Source organism: Vulpes lagopus, chromosome 10 (assembly GCF_018345385.1).
Source record: "Vulpes lagopus strain Blue_001 chromosome 10, ASM1834538v1, whole genome shotgun sequence".
In the NCBI taxonomy this organism is placed as follows: domain Eukaryota; kingdom Metazoa; phylum Chordata; class Mammalia; order Carnivora; family Canidae; genus Vulpes; species Vulpes lagopus.
Genome location: NC_054833.1, coordinates 6,697,364 through 6,714,372, shown reverse-complemented (window position 1 = coordinate 6,714,372; position 17,009 = coordinate 6,697,364). Strand labels below are relative to the sequence as shown.

Here is a 17,009-nt window from a genome sequence, read left to right as displayed (position 1 = left end):
TACTATAAGTTATTTTATCCTCTGGCTTATAAAACTTCCTTTTTGTTTGTCTTTCTTGCTGCTTTTGTGAAGCTTGCTATTTTCAGGTGTTTTGATTTTTTGGGGAAGTTATAAATGGAATTGTGTATTTCAGAGAGGGTCAGGTTTAGAAGTCATCACTCATCACATGCCTATCTCTTTTATTTTTAAACGGCACACGAGTGTCTGACTTGCACATGGTATTTCTTGCTTGGCAGGCTGGTGCCAGACTCAGTGTCTTTTGTTTTTAAGAGATAAACGTCTGGTGGTTTTTGTTTTGCTGTGAGGCACATGTGAGTCATGGTTATCATGAACTAAGTCCTTCCTCCAGACCTCTAATTATTTTGGACAACTTACCTATACTTCAACATCTGGAAGCTAATATATTAAAAATTTCAACTGCATGTCTGTTTATGAAAGTTTGATTAGTCATCTACACTTTCCCTTTTATAGATTGTTGTAATTATTTCTTGGTTGAGGAAACTACCAATCCTGTTGGCACTAACATTGTTTTTGTACTTGTATATTGATTGCAAAGTTAGAAAAAGATTAAAATAAAGAAGTAGGCCTGAATCTCTGTGACTTCCTTCTTGGTCATGGACAGTACCAAAAATCTGTATTTCACCCATGTGTTTTAGTCCCTGTGAATTATACTCTCTAGTGTGGTAGTTTTTTTAAAAAAAAGCAAAAAATACTATGACCAAAAAGATAACTGAAATATTTTGTATTATGTTATGTATCAAAATCATCTATATTTTTTCAATATGTTATGGCAGGTATTATGTGTGATGGTTAAGAATGCCTATAAAAGCCAGACTGTCTGAGCTTATATATTAGCTCTGCCATTTATTTGGTTCCATGACGTTTGTGATATTTGTCAAATAACTTTATCTTTCCATGCCTCAGTTTTGTCTTTATAAAATGGGGAGTAGTAGTAGTACTACTCCACAAAGTTGTTTTCAGGTTTAACTTAATTAATGTATATATGAACAGGGTCTAGCACTGGCTAGTTAGGTGCATGTAAGTCATTGGTCACCTTTATGATTATTTAGTTTTACAAAGGTTTGTTAATAACAAATTTATTATATATTAAACATGTGTACTAAGATTTAAGTTTTCAACACTAAAAATTTCCAGTTGGAAACCACTTTTTGGGATGCCAGGGTGGCTCAATGGTTGAGTGTCTGCCTTGGGCTCCGGTTGTCATTCCAGGGTCCTGAGATTGAGTCCTGCATTGAGCTCCCTGTGGGGATCCTGCTTCTCCCTCTGCCTGTGTCTCTGCCTCTCTCTGTGTGTCTCTCATGAATAAATAAATAAAACCTAAAAAAACAAAACAAAACAAAAAGACCAAAAAACCACTTTTCATGTATAACTCTTAAGAAATGAACAGTTGAAACAAAACACTTCATTATCAAGGGCTATTGGCAAAGTAATGTTTTAAAACATGAAAAACAAACTAAAAACAAAAAAGTTGTTCATGGAATTATATGGAGGACTTAGTAATGGATTTCTGCCTTTTTTAGCATTGTGTTCTTTGAACATTTCCTGAGTTCCTGATTGAAAAAGACAAGTGATTTTCAACCAAGTAGCTACCAGATCTTCTATGTCTTATCTCTAGAACTTTAGTTTTCATTGGATTACCACTTAAGTTTTATTGACTGTGGATACACTTCCATATTATTGTTTTAAATAGTCTTTTTTTTTTTTTTATTGGGAACATTTCCTTGAACATTCACACAGAGTATCAAAAGAAGTTTTTGTTTGTGGTTGGAAAAAATGTCTCTAACCTGCCAACAGAACTTAAAATTGCATAAGGAAACGGGTGTTGATGCTGAGAAATGGTGTGTAGGCAGCAGATCTCTTGTTCTGTCTGAAAACAGTGATGAAACACAAACAACAAATGTGGATTGCTGTTGCTCTATTTTAGTGTGGGAAAGACAACTTCAGAGCAGGAGAATAACTTCTGCTGTTTTAATCAACTTTCATTATATTTTAGGCATGGGATTTTGTTGGCAGTCATTGCCGGGATCACAGAAAGCTAATGTCTATAAAAAGTACTATGGTGCCTGTTTCATTATATTTGTGTTGAACTTTATTTAGCAGGAGTTTATAACTTGGGATTTGTTTTTTTTTTTTTTTAATCTTTAAGTGATCTATGGACTCTTGAAATTATTTATAGAATTTTACTTTTTTTTGACGCTTTTACAATGCAGTGTTATTAACCAATCTTTTACTCTTTTGCTTTTTTTTAATTGTACAATAAAAATGTACATAGACATTTATGTACATAGACATAAATGACCATTTTAATGATTTGTAGGTGTCTGGTTTGGTGGCATTAAGTACATTTATATTTTTGTGCATCCATCACCATTGTCCATCTCTAGAACTTTTTCATCATCCCAACCTGAAACTACCCCATAGACTCTACTGTGTATGTTTAGGTACTTGAACAAACTATTTTCAATGTGAATATGACAATGGATTTCTTTATGTAAATCGATTTTTAAAAATAGGTTTGTTCTTTACTTTAAAATGGATTATTATCAACCAATGACATTATCATAGCTGGAATTTTTTCATCTAATTTTAGAATGATAACTAGCAAAAAAAAATTTTAAAAAGAATGATAACTAGCAAAAATTAATAAATTAATTGATAGTAGAAATATGACTCCTTTTTTCCTTCCTTCAAATAAGTTAAATAAACCCAGTGGCAAAGAAAGTGCAACATTACCTTTTGGCTTATATCCCCGTAACACTTTAAAATTACATGGAGTGGAGCATGATAATTTGAAATACTACTCTTTATATTCTACTCTTTATATTTTACTTCTTGAGGCAGAGAATTTGTGCCATAAAGGATTTTTTTAATAAATGAATTTTAGAGTCCTATATATTCGGACCAAATTTAAAATCCAAAACAAATTAAAGAAAATTGCATATAACTCTTTAGTAAGGCTACAATAAAACACATTGTCCCTTCCTGATTGAGTGATGCTCAGGTACCCCACCTCTCCCATCCTCTCCTCCCTAGGTTCAGGATCACTGTTGTTGTTGGGTCTGTGGTATAGCTCAACAGTGTCTCTGGGTAGGAGCAAAGGTGGAGAACAACCAGCACTGAAGTATTGTTACATTTAAAAAAACCTGATTTTAGCTGAATCACTTGACCTTTTATTATTTATAAAATGTTAGAATTGAACTAGAAAGATGTACTTTTTGGAAAGGGAATTTTTTGGAGGGGATGTTGGGTGGAGGTGTATGATTCTGGAGTCTTAGCAATACCCCAAATTAAGAAACCTAGCGAATTACCCATACAGCCTTTATAGAGTGTCTATAATATCCCAACTCTCTAATATTTTCTAATTTGAAGGTAAGAACTGTCCGTCTTGTAAACTTCAAAATCTCCCAATACAAGGCATTTCTTAGAATTGACACCCAGAAAGAATGCACAGAAATTGGTTGAGATTATGAAAGGTACAAAACTGTTGCACAAACACTGTTGAATTGGTTCTTTGAAGCTCTTAATGGGTTTCAGTAGCTATCTTTGTTATTTGGATCCATACGTTTCACCTGCAGATCACAGATATCCTAATGATAAAATATAATGATTTGCATAACTCAAAGTTAAGAGATACACCTTCGTCCAGTGGCTTTGTCCATGTTTCTCTGTGATTTCCTTGGCTATACCTTCCTGTGGCATTAAGCCTCAGGGTCAAATGGTCTTTATGTCATATTTCCTAAAAGAAAGGGACAGTATTTTAAGAGCAAAAGAATGTTTCCTCTAAAGTCTCAGTGCATTTCATTGAATTTTATTCTTGTCTATACATGAATTAATTCCAGGTTCCATGAGAAGGCCATGTGCTGATTGGCTTAGGTCAGAGTTCTTGGACTAACCATTTACTAGAAGAGGAAAAGGGACTTCCTTTTGATTAATCATGCCCTAGAATACTCTAGAATTGGTGCTGTAGCTAGTTTCTCTTGAGCTTTATAGATGACAAAACCAGCAATCTTTCAGGATGGGAATGAGACTAAGTCCAGGGTAGGGATCTAACCGCATGCCCTATAGCTCTCTCTTTTCATTCCCAAATGTCCAATACATTCTTCCTCTCATGCATGTCCTTAATGAAACTGCCCTGAGATGAAACACTCTACCTCCCCAGAGAAGAAAATTTTAACCATGTCTCATCTAGTTCTAATACCAGGATCTTTAGGTCACGCATAGACTTCTTTCTCCGATCTGATGGAGCACTTTTCATGGTCCTGTAGCCATATGGTGAAAGAATAACATATCTGTTCCTAGTGCTCAAGCAAGAGCAGGATGGTTGTAATAAAAGTTTCCATTTTTAAAGGAGGACACCTTTAAAAAGGTGGAGTGGAGAAGGACACAGAATGACCAGCGATCACTCTTTCCTAGTCTAGAAGTGATGACCCCTGTACTGTCAGGAGATTAATTTCTTAGCATATTTGACAGCAAGTGATTTTTTTTTTTTTAATCTCTGAGAATGTCTCCTCTTCTCTTGTCTTCATTGCACATCTGTGGTGACCTTTGAGAAGTACCAGCCATGTGGGAATTGCAGCTTCTAGTAACTTTCTCCTTGCCTGCGTGATTGGGAGGGAGGGACCTCAGGTTGTGTCAGAGCAGTAGTTCTCCATTTGGTCTCAGGAACAGCAGCATAGAAAGGTCTGGGATGTCATCCCAAATCTATTGCATCAGAATAGGGGCTCCAGCCATTTGTCCTTGAACAACACCCCCCGGAGCATCAGATGTACCTTCCAGTTTAAGAACCGTTGACTTAGACATGCAGCAGACTTTTGTGGTTTCTTTGGCAAATCAACTCCCTTAAAAACTAAGTGGACTGCTCGTTGGCTTAGGATCAGTTCCGTTTGCAATAACCATAGTCCGAGACCTTGCCTGGTCATCCTCTCTAAGCCTATAGGAGCATGAAGTCTCCACCCATCCCTTGGGTTCTTAATTATAAAGGCTATTGCCCTATCTTGGCCTCTGCTTGTTCTTTGCCTATAGGCTGGGTCTTAACTGTCTTTTGACAACAAAGTGTATTGTCTTTGTTAGCCAAGGGTATGCCTGTTAGCAGGAGGTGCTGGGGAAAGGTCCCTTGTAGGGTGAGGATTAGGTGTCATCCTGGCTTCATTCTCATCTCCAGGGGAATCTCTAACTTCACAGCCTCTGCTTTTGCAAGCCTTGCTTGGCTTCCACAATTTGGCTTTTTGGTTGGTCAGTTGGTTTCTGTTTCAACCATACCGGAGTCTACATCTACAGTACTGAAATTTTTAACTTTTTTGGGTTATAGAGGCAGAGAGGGCCTCTCTGTTTTCTCCCTCTCTGCTTTCAGCCTAAGTTTATCTTTCGGCTGCAGGAAGCAGGCAACTTATTTTTCATTCTTAATTTTTGTACCACTTACCTCTCTTTTTCTTGAAGCAGCCATAATAAATGCTTGGAATAATTATGAAATTTAAGGTATTAGCTCTTTAGTTACGAGTGCTAATGTTGAACTCTCTCTTTTTGGGGTTAGAAACTGGTGCCTCTAACAGACAGGAAGCAAGTCCTCTCTCTCTTGTCCAGGCTTTGTGTCTCCCTCTTTTGACACCTGGCCCTCATGGCCTCATGAGGAGAAGTTGGCAAAATATGGAATCCATGGAATAATACTCAGGAATGCAAAGCAATGCATTGTTGATACATTCTACAATCAGAAAGTAGTCAGACAAAAAAGACTATACCCTATGATTCCATTTATATAAGATTCTACAGAACTAATATATCGTGAATACTAACAGAGAAAGAACAGGTGCTGGGAACTGGGGTGGAAAGGTGACGAAGGGACACAAACCTTTGGGGTTTATGATTTCACATACATATTCCTGTGTCAACTGTTATCAAAGTGCACATTTTATTTATTTTTTTAAGCTTTATTTATGTGGGCAGCCCGGGTGGCTCAGCGGTTTAGCGCCTGCCTCCAGCCTGGGTCGTGATCCTGGAATTCCAGGATTGAGTCCCATGTCAGGTTCCCCGCATGGAGCCTGCTTCTCCATCTGCCTGTGTCTCTGCCTCTCTCTCTCTGTGTCTCTCATGAATAAATAAATAAAATCTTTAAAAAAAAAGATTTATTTATGTGTTAAGAGCACGAGCAAGTAGGGGAGGAGGTAGAGGGAGAGGGAGCATCTCAAGCTGACTCTGAGCTAAGCTTGGAGCTTGATGCAGCACTCCCATCTCACGACCCTGAGATCACCACCTGAGCTGAAACCAAGATTCAGATGCTTAACTGACTGAGCTCCCAGACACCCCTAAAGTGTAGATTTTAAATATGTGCAACAAACTTATGTTAGTTTTATCTCAGTAAAGCTATTAGTTCATTTATTAATTAAAATAATACATATGAAGCAATCAAACAGGCTTCCTTACCAAGAAAACAAAATTAAACAACCCCTTGAATCTTATTATAAGTAAAAAGATGTGAGTGCACATGCTATTCCTGGCTCTTAATAAGTCTGTATCCAATAAACTCCTTCAGCTTTAGTTTTCTTAAGTGAAAAGCAGAGCTTCTACCACCTGCAGTAAGGATACCTCATAAGGAGGCTGTGCGGGAGGGAGAGAGCACTTTGTGTTGTGTGAATTAACACTCTTCCCCCCTGCACCATTGAAAAGATCCTGCATGGGTTTTGGCTCTGGACTCCTTTTGCTTTTCTATAGATGGGAAGAGAAAGTGAGAATGTATCTTCTATAGATAGGGCATACCCACATCTTCTGGTGTTGAGTTGGTTCACTTACTGTGCCATTAATTTGAAGCAGCCTTCAAGAAATAGCAATGTGATAGGCAGCCTGGGTGGCTCAGCGGTTGAGCATCTGCCTTTGGCTCAGGGCATGATCCTGGGGTCCTGAGATCGAGTTCCACATTGGGCTCCTTGCAGGAAACCTGCTTCTCCCCCATGTTTCTGCCTCTCTCTCTCTGTGTCTCTCATGAATAAATAAATAAAATCTTAAAAAAAGAAATAGCAACGTGACAAGAAAAGTCTTGAGGTAAATCACACTGACAGAGGCTGTTTGATTCACCGAGTTTCAGTCATTCTATTACTACAAATGTAATCAATTTACATCTTATAAAAATATTTTCTTTTAGGAAAAAAGGCAGCACCAATAAGGTAGTCATTTCTAGAAACTCAGCTTTAAACAGCAGCTCTTAAACGGGGTTATAGCTGGAGAGAAACAGATAATCTCATTCCTGGGGTAAATATTCCAGTGTAGCATGCATCTGATGAATAGTGATTCTGCAAGTTCTGGCGCTGTTTGAAGTTAACATTTTTGTAGCCAACAAATGACTTTTTTTTTTACAAATAAGGAACAAAGTTGTTGATTTTCTTAGCAGTTAAAGGATCCTGAAATGTCAGCATAATTTGAGAATTTACCAAGTGTTATATATGTTATGATTGCTTTTAATGATATTTTTCTTTTGTAATGATGATATTTACTTTTTTTTTTTAAAGATTTTATTTATTCATGACAGAGAGAGAGAGAGAGAGAGAGAGAGAGAGGCAGAGACACAGGCAGAGGGAGAAGCAGGCTCCATGCAGGGAGCCTGACATGGAACTCGATCCCGGGTCTCCAGGTCACGCCCTGGGCTGAAGGCAGCATTAAACCACTGAGCCACCCGGGCCACCCGATATTTACTTTTTTAAAGACTTATTTATTTGCGAGGGGGGGGGGGGTAGAGGGTGAGGGAGAGACTCCTCAGGCCGACTCCCTGCCAAATGTGGAGCCCAACTTAGAGCTGGATCCCATGACCCTGAGGTCACAACCTGAGCCGAAACCAGGAGTTCATTCTCAACTGAGCCACCCAGGTGCCCCTGTAATGATGAAATTTCAATGCCTTAGGATTGACATCTGGTCATGGATATCAGGACATACCAGGGGAAGTAGTGTATGTTAGTGTAGCACATTTTGAGTTTATGTGTTGAAGTTGCATGACCTTGGGCTTCTGAGTTCCAGATCCTAGCCTCACCTCTCATCAGTAGCCTTTAATAAATTACTTAGTCTCATTCTGCCTCAGTTTCTTCATTTGTAAAAGAAGGGCAATACAAACGCAGACTTCATGAGGTTGATGTAAGGATTAAAAGTGCTTTAATATATGTAAAGTGCTTCAAACAGTGCCTTTCACACAGTAAGGCATTGTGTAACTATTAGCTGACTATTTATTATTTCAAGCAGCAAGCATTGTGTAACTTTTAGCTGAGTATTTATTACTATGCCAGCCAAAGAGTATTTTATTTTTAGGACTGCATACTTGGAAAGATTTTTTTTTATATAGTTAAACAAATTAAACATTTAAATATGAATGTTTATTAGATTGGAAATTGGGGAAAATATAATAAGACTCCTTAGCACTTGCTGACAGGTTCTAAAGAGAAGAATTAAACCAATTTTCACTCCTCTCGGCAATCAGTGAGCTACCCTAGAAATGAAATTACTAAGACAAACTAGAATGTTTCTCTCTCAGAAAATCTTAGTTTCCCTATTTAATCTAGAAAATAAAAAAGTCAAATAGGATAGGAGATATTTGAGAATATAAGAAAGAATTTTCCTATGGAAATCTATTGAAAAACAGGAAAATAAACATTTAAGAGGAGTCAAGGAATCTACTCTGGGAAATGCTAATAAGCAGTATTTCATATTATTTATTCACTATTTGGTAGTTTTGGGCACGTAGGTACCGAACCCAATCTATAATATTTGGATAAACAGTCTTACTGCATTGCCTTGGTTGATTGGTTTAAACAAAGGAAACATTCCATACCTTGGTGTTTGCCTGTGTGACTCAGCCTACCAGGGAGCCAGAGGCATCTTATGATTTACTTTTGCCTCCTTTAGAGGGTAGCTTCCTAGGGTTATACCCCATGCGTACTGCCACCTCTCGGGAAGAAAATTCTCAGCTGGCATATTGCTCATCTGAAAAACGTTATTCTTTAGCGTTCCTATTCTAGTTCTTATATTTACACTGTTCCCTTCATCTGAGATACAAAATCCCTTTTCTGTCCTCATGCTTCTGAAAACAGCATAATAGTTCCTTAAAAAAGCATCGAATTCTATATTTAAAGGGAGGTATCTTTAATCGGTCTCTCTTCTTGTCCCAATAAAGAAAAAAGAGGAGCTGTACTGATTCAAGAGGGAATCATACAGTCTTTCAAGGAAATAAGGTGTAATATGCATGAAGGAGAACGTGCACTAAACCGCTGAGCTATCAAGGCCCAAGTGGGAAAATCTTTCCTCCCAGGGAGGTTTGGGTAGGGCAGGCGGCTTGACAGCCAGTCACTGTCCATCAAAGACCTGCTGGTTCCCTCATTTTCTCTCTGATGATCAGTATTTGTCTTGGCCCTGCTTTAGTTAGTAAGCTCCAGAAGCTAGAGAGAGGCATTTGAATTTTACTTACATTATTTTAATGCTAATTAGAACTGAAATATTCAAATTTGGAGAATCTGTTGAAATTAAAATGGTGAGTAAATGCATAAATGCTTAAGCATTACTTTTCCATTTCAATTTAAAATACCTCTTCTCTCCTCATTACATAATTACACCATAATTTGACCCAAACATTTTGTTATTTTCCCACACAGGTTAGACAGTTATCTGAATTTAGCTTTCTAGTTTCAACATAGTTGAAATATAAGATATTTTTTTTTCTTTTCCCAGGATGTTTTGACTCATGTTAGAACAATACCTTTTATTCCAGGCGCCAAAATGTGGTACCTGTTATACGTTATGGAATTAGCTTTAGCTAGTGTTTCCTGTGAGATTTCACCCCGGCAGACGTCAGTCCCAGAGCCACTAAGGAAGCAAAAACAATAAGCTCTCCTTACTGATATGCCTTTACTACTTAATATATTTTGAGGTCTGTTATTCAGGGTTTGTTGTTGTTGTTGTTGTTAATACATTTAATGTTTGGGTGGTGAAGCCTGGGTGGAGGAGGTTAACCCACGTAGGTAAGTCTGCTGCAGGTCACTTCCCATATGTTGTTCTTTAGAATATTTGGAAGTGCAGTTTTAGTGTCCCTTAGTTATAGCAGTGAAGTGTTAAGCCACAGGAAATAGGTAAGTGTTATTTCTGATATCATCATGTCAATTTGGCCTCAGCTCAGGTGGATAGTAAGAATAGTACCACTTTTTACAAACACAGATTCCTTGGTTCCATGCTTGCAGGTTCTGATTCAGTAAGTTTGGTAAGGGGGGCAGGTATTTGTACCTAAAAGGAAAAAGTCCAAACAAAAACAACAATAAAAAACCCTCTGCTGTGGAAGGAGGGAAACCATGCATGTGTGTATGTGCACGTGCATGCATGCTTGTAGGTTTGTGCTTTATATACAAATATACATCTGCCTGGTTATATTTTTTTAAAGAGTATGTGCTACTGCTTTTTGACTTGAGGGAATTTTGGGAATACATCCTACATGGCAGAAGTGTATTTTAAAAGGACAAATCATCTATATTTATTTCTTACAAATACATATACCTTGATGTAACCACATATAGCTATACATGATTCATATACACAGTGTGTAAATAAAGTCTATGGTAGAAGATGAATAATGGCCTTCAGGGGCCCTGGTTTTTCTCAGCTTGGATATTCATAAGATAATACAAGTCTGTAGCAGAGTCCCTTTGTATTGGTCATCCAGCCATTTTTGCTTCACTAACAAATACAGTTGGGTGACTGTAAGTATCTTCAGTGGTTTCTTTGGTACAGATAATAGCTTAGCATTAATCTTTTGTACCGCTGTCATTGTTTTTTAAGACTAAAAATAACATTGTAGGTGGAATAGAAGAAAAGTTTTGGACAAGTATGTGCTTTATGGTTGACAGAATTTCATCATATTCCACCATGCTATTCTGGTAAACACATTCAGAAAACAGTTGTTGTGGGATCCCTAGGTGGCGCAGCGGTTTAGCGCCTGCCTTTGGCCCAGGGCGTGATCCTGGAGACCCAGGATCGAATCCCACGTCGGGCTCCCGGTGCATGGAGCCTGCTTCTCCCTCTGCCTATGTCTCTGCCTCTCTATCTCTCTCTCTATGACTATCATAAGTAAATTAAAAAAAAAAAAAAAACAGTTGTTGCTATTATGGTCGTGGGACTTTGTCTCCCAGGGAGTAAACCACTAGCTACAAATAGAACACACTGAAAATCCAACTGGATTATTGTTACTTAATATATTTCTTCTGCGTATCAATTGGTATGTTATCTGACCTAATATTCAGTGAAGCCTTTTTTTCCCCTATTTTTAATCTGTATATTTTCAATTCTAAAGATTATTTCACAAATGTAAGGAAACTTACTTAGGTAGATGACATAGAATCATCTGCAGCAATGGTTTCTGTAGACCTTGATGGATTTTTGCTGGTTTTGGGTGAAATGACAAATATAAGGAAAATACAGTGAATTTTTCCTGAAGCGAAATGTGTGATCCTTCATCATGACATTCCTCCTGTTTTGGTGTTAAAATGGTTTATTTTTAAATAAAATAATGACAGTACAGAGTAATTAAACCTTTTTGTGTGTGTCTGTGTGTGTCTACTTGGCAAAATGAAAAGTTGGCACCCAGTTTGGTAGGACAGGTGTAAGTTTTAAAGTTGATGTCTGCAACATCTCAGGGTCTGGGAACTACTGATGGAAAATGTGCAGACAAGTACATTGAAAATGGAGTCTTTGATGAATACTTTGCCCCTTTGATTTTTCTTACTGAGCAATGTATTTTGCATGGTGTACATATTGTGTTGTGTCTGTATTCTGTGTTATAGTCTCTGGCCTTAATAGTTCTAGTCTCTGGAGGTGTGTGTTCCATTCCCAGCTGCCCGACCTTGAAGGCAAGAGTGGGCTCATCTTTTTGCCTGGCAAGATCCATATTGTCTACTTGTGTCTTCTCCATTCCTGGTTTTGGCTTCCTGCCTCACTGTATCTTACTAGATTTGTTTCCAAGAAGATCAGTCATAAATGCCACCAACCTTTTTGCTTGGCCCTGCTCCTGGTTCTGAAACTAGGTACTGACTTGACAGCTAGGTTGGTTTAATATGAAATCATCAAAGCTTTGTGTGTTGATATTCTAGTAGTGTACAAGGCAGTATGTACGATGTTACAACACTCAGTGATATGAGTGGAATATATGCCTGTTCCTTAAGTAAATTGTCAACCACTAAGAGCATTAAACACACATGTATTCTTTCTTTTCACTTTTTTTTTATTGTGGTAAAATACACACAACATAAGTTTTACCATCTTCACTTTTTAAGGGTATAGTATAGTGGTATTAAAAATTCACATTTTTGTGCAATCATTGCAATAGCCATCCTCATAATTCTTTGCATACTGTAAAACTGAAACTCTGGACCTGTTAAGTAGTAGCTCCACATTCTCCCCTCTCCACAGCCACTGGCAGCTACCCTTTTGCTTTCTGACTCTGAATTTGACTGCTCTGAGTACCTCATTCAAGTGGACTCCAAAGAGCATTTGTCTTTTTGTAACTGGCTAATTTCATTTAGTATGTTGTCTACTCATACATACAAAACTCATACATATTGTAGCATATTGTAGACTTTTCTTTCTTTCAAAGGGTGAATAATAGTCAAGTATATTTTCCTTATCCATTTATCTGTCAATGGACACTAGGGTTGATTCCATGTTTTATCTATTGTAAGTAATGCTGCTGCTATGAATACACGTGTATAAATATCTCTTTGAGACCTGCTTTCAGTTCTTTGGGGTATATACTTAGAAGTAGAATTAATGGTAAATTCTGTTTTTTAGTTTCTTAAGAAACTGCCATACTGTTTTCCACAGTGGCTGCACCATTATACATTACCACCAACAGTTCACAAGGGTTCCAATTTCTCTGTATATTTGCCAACACTTACTATTTCCTGGTGTTTTGTTTTGTTTTGTTTTGTTTTTTGATAGCCATCCTAATGGGTGTAAGATGATACTTTATTGTAGTTTTGATTTGTATTTCCCTAATGATTAGTCATGTGGAGTATCTCTTCATGTGTCCAGTAAGGACATTTGTGTATCTTTGGAGAAATGTCTGTTCAAGTCCTTCGCCCATTTTTGAAATGGGTTGTTGGTTTTGTTGTTGAGTTTTAGGAGTTCTCTGTAATTCTATTAATCTCTTATCAGATATATGGGTTGTAGTTTTTTTGTTTTTTGTTTTTGATTCTATGCGTTGCCTTTTTACTCTGTTGATTGTGTCTTTGCAGAAAAAAAACTTTATTTTTTCTTAAATCAGAAGAATTTTCTGTCTTTTCTCTTGTTGCCTGTGTATTTGGTGTCCTACCCAAGAAATTATTGCCAAATCCAAGGTCTTGAAGCTTTTATTTTTTGTTTTCTTTTAAAAGTTTCATTGTTTTAGGTCTCACATTTAGCTTTTTGATGCTTATGTAAGTTAATTTTTTCATATGGTCTTAGGAAAGGGTCCAACTTCGTTATTTTGCATGTGCATATCCAGTTTTCTCCAGACCATTTGTTGAAAAGATTGTCCTTATCGAATGGCTTTGGAACCCTTGAGAAAATCATTTGACCATATATGTGTAGGTTTATTTCTGGTTTCTTCATTTTATTCCACTGGCCTGCATGTTTGTGTTATGTCAATTACCAAACTAAAGAGTTTTGTAGTAAGTTTTGAAATCAGTAGTGTGAACCCTTTAGTTTTATTCTTTTCAATATTATTTTGGCTATTTGATGTCCCTTGAGATTACATTTGAATTTTAGGATTTTTTTCCCCCCTGCAAAAAATATCATTGGGATTTTATAGGGATTGCATTGAATCTGTATACCACTCTTTCAGTTTCTTTCAGCAATGTTTTGCAGTTTTTATAGTACAAATCTTTCATTTTGATTAAGATAATTCCTAAATATTTTATTCTTTCTGATGTGGTTGTAAATGAAGTTGTTTTTGTATTTCCTTTTAAGATTTTTCATCTTTTGGGCAGCCCGGGTGGCTCAGCAGTTTAGCGCCGCCTTCAGCCCTGGGCATGATCCTGGAGACTCGGGATCGAGTACTACATCGGGCTCCCTGCCCTGCTTCTCCCTCTGCCTGTGTCTCTGCCTCTCTCTCTCTGTCATGAATAAATAAATAAAATTAAAAAAAAAAAGATTTTTCAGCATTCATGTATAGAAATCCAACTGATTTTTGTATATTGACTCTGTATCCTGATACTTTGCTGGATTCATTTATTCTAACAGTGTGTGTGTGTGTGGGGGGAGGTTTTAAGATTTTCTATGTAGAAGATCATGTCATCTGTAAACAGATAACTTTACATCTTCCTTCCCAATTTGGATGCCTTTTGCTTCTTTCACTTGCCTAATTGCTCAGGCTAGAACTTCCAGAGCTATGTTGGATAGAAGTGGCAAAATTGAGCATCCTTGTCTTGTTCCTGACTGTAAAGGGAATGTTTTCAGTTGTTTATCTTGAGTGTGTTGTTCATTGTGAGTTTTTCACATGCAGCTTTTATTGTGCTCAGGAAGTTTTCTTCTAATCCTGGTTTATTGATTGTTTTCATCAAGGAAATATTTTGTCAAATGCTTTTTTCTGCGTCGACTGAGATGATTGTGTGTTATTTTTTCTCCTTAATTCTGTTGCTATGGCATATTATGTAGATTGACTTTTTTTTTAAGATTTTATTTGAGAGAGAGACCATGCATGCCAGAGAGCACCAGTGGAGGAAGGGTGAGCTGGGAGGAAGAAGCAGGATCCCTGCTGAGCAGGGAGCCTGACTTGGGGGTTCCATCCTAGGACCCTGAGATCATGACCTGAGTGGAAGGCAGACAATTAACTGACTGAGCCACTCAGGTGCCCCTACATGGATTGATGTTTGTTGGTTGAACTATCCTTACATTCCAAGAATAAATCCCACTTGATGATAATGTATAATCCTCTTAATATGCTAATGAGTTCTGTTTGCTAGTATTTTGTTGAGGATTTTTGTATCCATGTTCACAAGGGATATTGGTCTGTAGATTTTCTTGTGGGGTCATTGTCTGGCTTTAATATTAAGGTAATGCTGCCCTTATAGAATAAGTTAGGAAATGTTCCTTTGTCTTCAGTGTCTTGGAAAAGTTTGAGAAGAGTTGGTATTGCTTCTTTAAGTGTTAGATAGAATTCACCAGGGAAGCCATCAGGTTCCCAGCTTTTCTTTGTTAAAGAAATAAATAAAATATTTGTTTATAAATAAATAAAATTTTTTAAAAAAATAAATAAAATGGGTCTCTTGTGGACACCATATGTGCATCATGTGGTTTTTATCCATTCTACCAACCTCTGTCTTTTAATTGGAGAGTTTAACTCATTTGCAATGACTGATGAGGAGGGACTGATAAGGAGGTCTTTGCTCTGTTTGTTTCCTGTATGTCTTATAAAGCTTTTGCCCCTAATTTACTGCATTATTGTTTTCCTTTAGTTTGAGTGATTTTTTTATTGTGAAAGTTTTAAGTAACTTTCTTACTTCCTTTTGCTTATATTTTGTAGCTATTTTCATTATGATGGGGATTACATGGGGATTACAACTAACATTCTAAGGTTTTTTTTAAAAATAATTTATTAATTTATTTATATTTTTAAAAGATTTTATTTATTTATTCATGAGAGACACACACACAGAGAGAGAGAGAGAGAGAGGCAGAGACACAGGCAGAGGGAGAAGCAGGCTCTATGCAGAGAGCCCAATGTGGGGCTCAATCCGAGACTCCAGGATCACGCCCTAAGCCAAAGGCAAATGCTCAACACTGAGCCACCCAGGCATCCCACATTTTAATGTTTTATCACTAATCTGAACGTATACCAGCTTAATGTCAAAAATTGTACTCCTTTACAGCTCCATCCCCATGTTTTTTGGTTGTCGAGGCTGAATTCCTCTAGTGAATTTTTCATTTTACTTATTGTACTTTTTAGCTCCAGAATTTCTTTTTCTTAATAATTTCTGTTCTTTTATTTCCATTTTTTTCCATCCATTGTTCTCTTGATTTTTGCAAATTTTTTGTTCTTCGAATATTTGTAAGAGTTGTTTTAAAGTCTTTGTCTAGTATATCCACCATAGGTCATTTTTGGGGACCATCTCTGTTGACTTCTTTTTTTTTCCTTTGAATGGGCCATACTTTCTGTTTCTTTGTATGCCTTGTGATTTTTTTTTTCCAACATCTGACATTTGAATCTAATAATGTGATAACTTTGGGAATCAGATTCTCCCCCTTCATAGGTTTTGCTGGTTTTTGTTATTGTTTATTTTTAAATTATTGTATGCTTTGTTTGCAGCGAGGATCAGCCTGAGCTATGGACTTAAGATCTTCTCAGGTCTTTTCCGATCCTTTCTCTGGACATGTGTGGTCACTTTTTAATTTTGCTTATATGTGCAGTTGTTTTTGAGTGTCCTAAAATCTTTAATGTCTGGCTCCCCAAAGGGAAAAAAGTGAAAAATGAAAGGATAAAGAGAGATGCGTGCCCTTTAAATCTTCTGACAGTAACTTTAGCTAGAGAGGTAGAGACTTTTAACAATCTGGGGAGGTGCAACAATGACTGTCACCTCCTTATCTTGAGTCTCTGTGATAAGAAGCATCAATCAGAGCATAATTCCTGATATTTTGAGGTCAAGGTCGTTTTTTGCCCACACTAACATCCACATGCTATTTGTAACTTATCTATCAGATAAGATAGATTCATCTCTGCAGACTCCTATTTGTAACTTATCTATCAGATAAGATAGATTCATCTCTGCAGACTCCTCAGAGCTCAACTGGAAAAGTCTGCGACTCCTGATCTCAGGGTCATGTGTTCAAGCCCCACATTGGGTGTAGAGTTTACTTAAAAAAAAAAGATAGGGGGTGCCTGGGTGGTTCAGCCAGTTAAGTGTCTGTCTTCTGCTCAAGTCATGATCTGAGGGTCCTGGGATCAAGCGCTGCATCTGGGTATCTAATGGAGGTAGGATAAAAGAAAATGTAGCTGCAGTATA

The 17,009-nt window shown here is 37.2% G+C and overlaps 1 protein-coding gene across 4 annotated transcripts in view; it reads left to right on the top strand.

The window, feature by feature from the left end:
* Positions 1-17,009, top strand: part of CDKAL1 (CDK5 regulatory subunit associated protein 1 like 1) — a 647,296-nt gene that overhangs the window by 277,364 nt on the left and 352,923 nt on the right. The gene's annotated exons all lie outside the window — the stretch shown is intronic.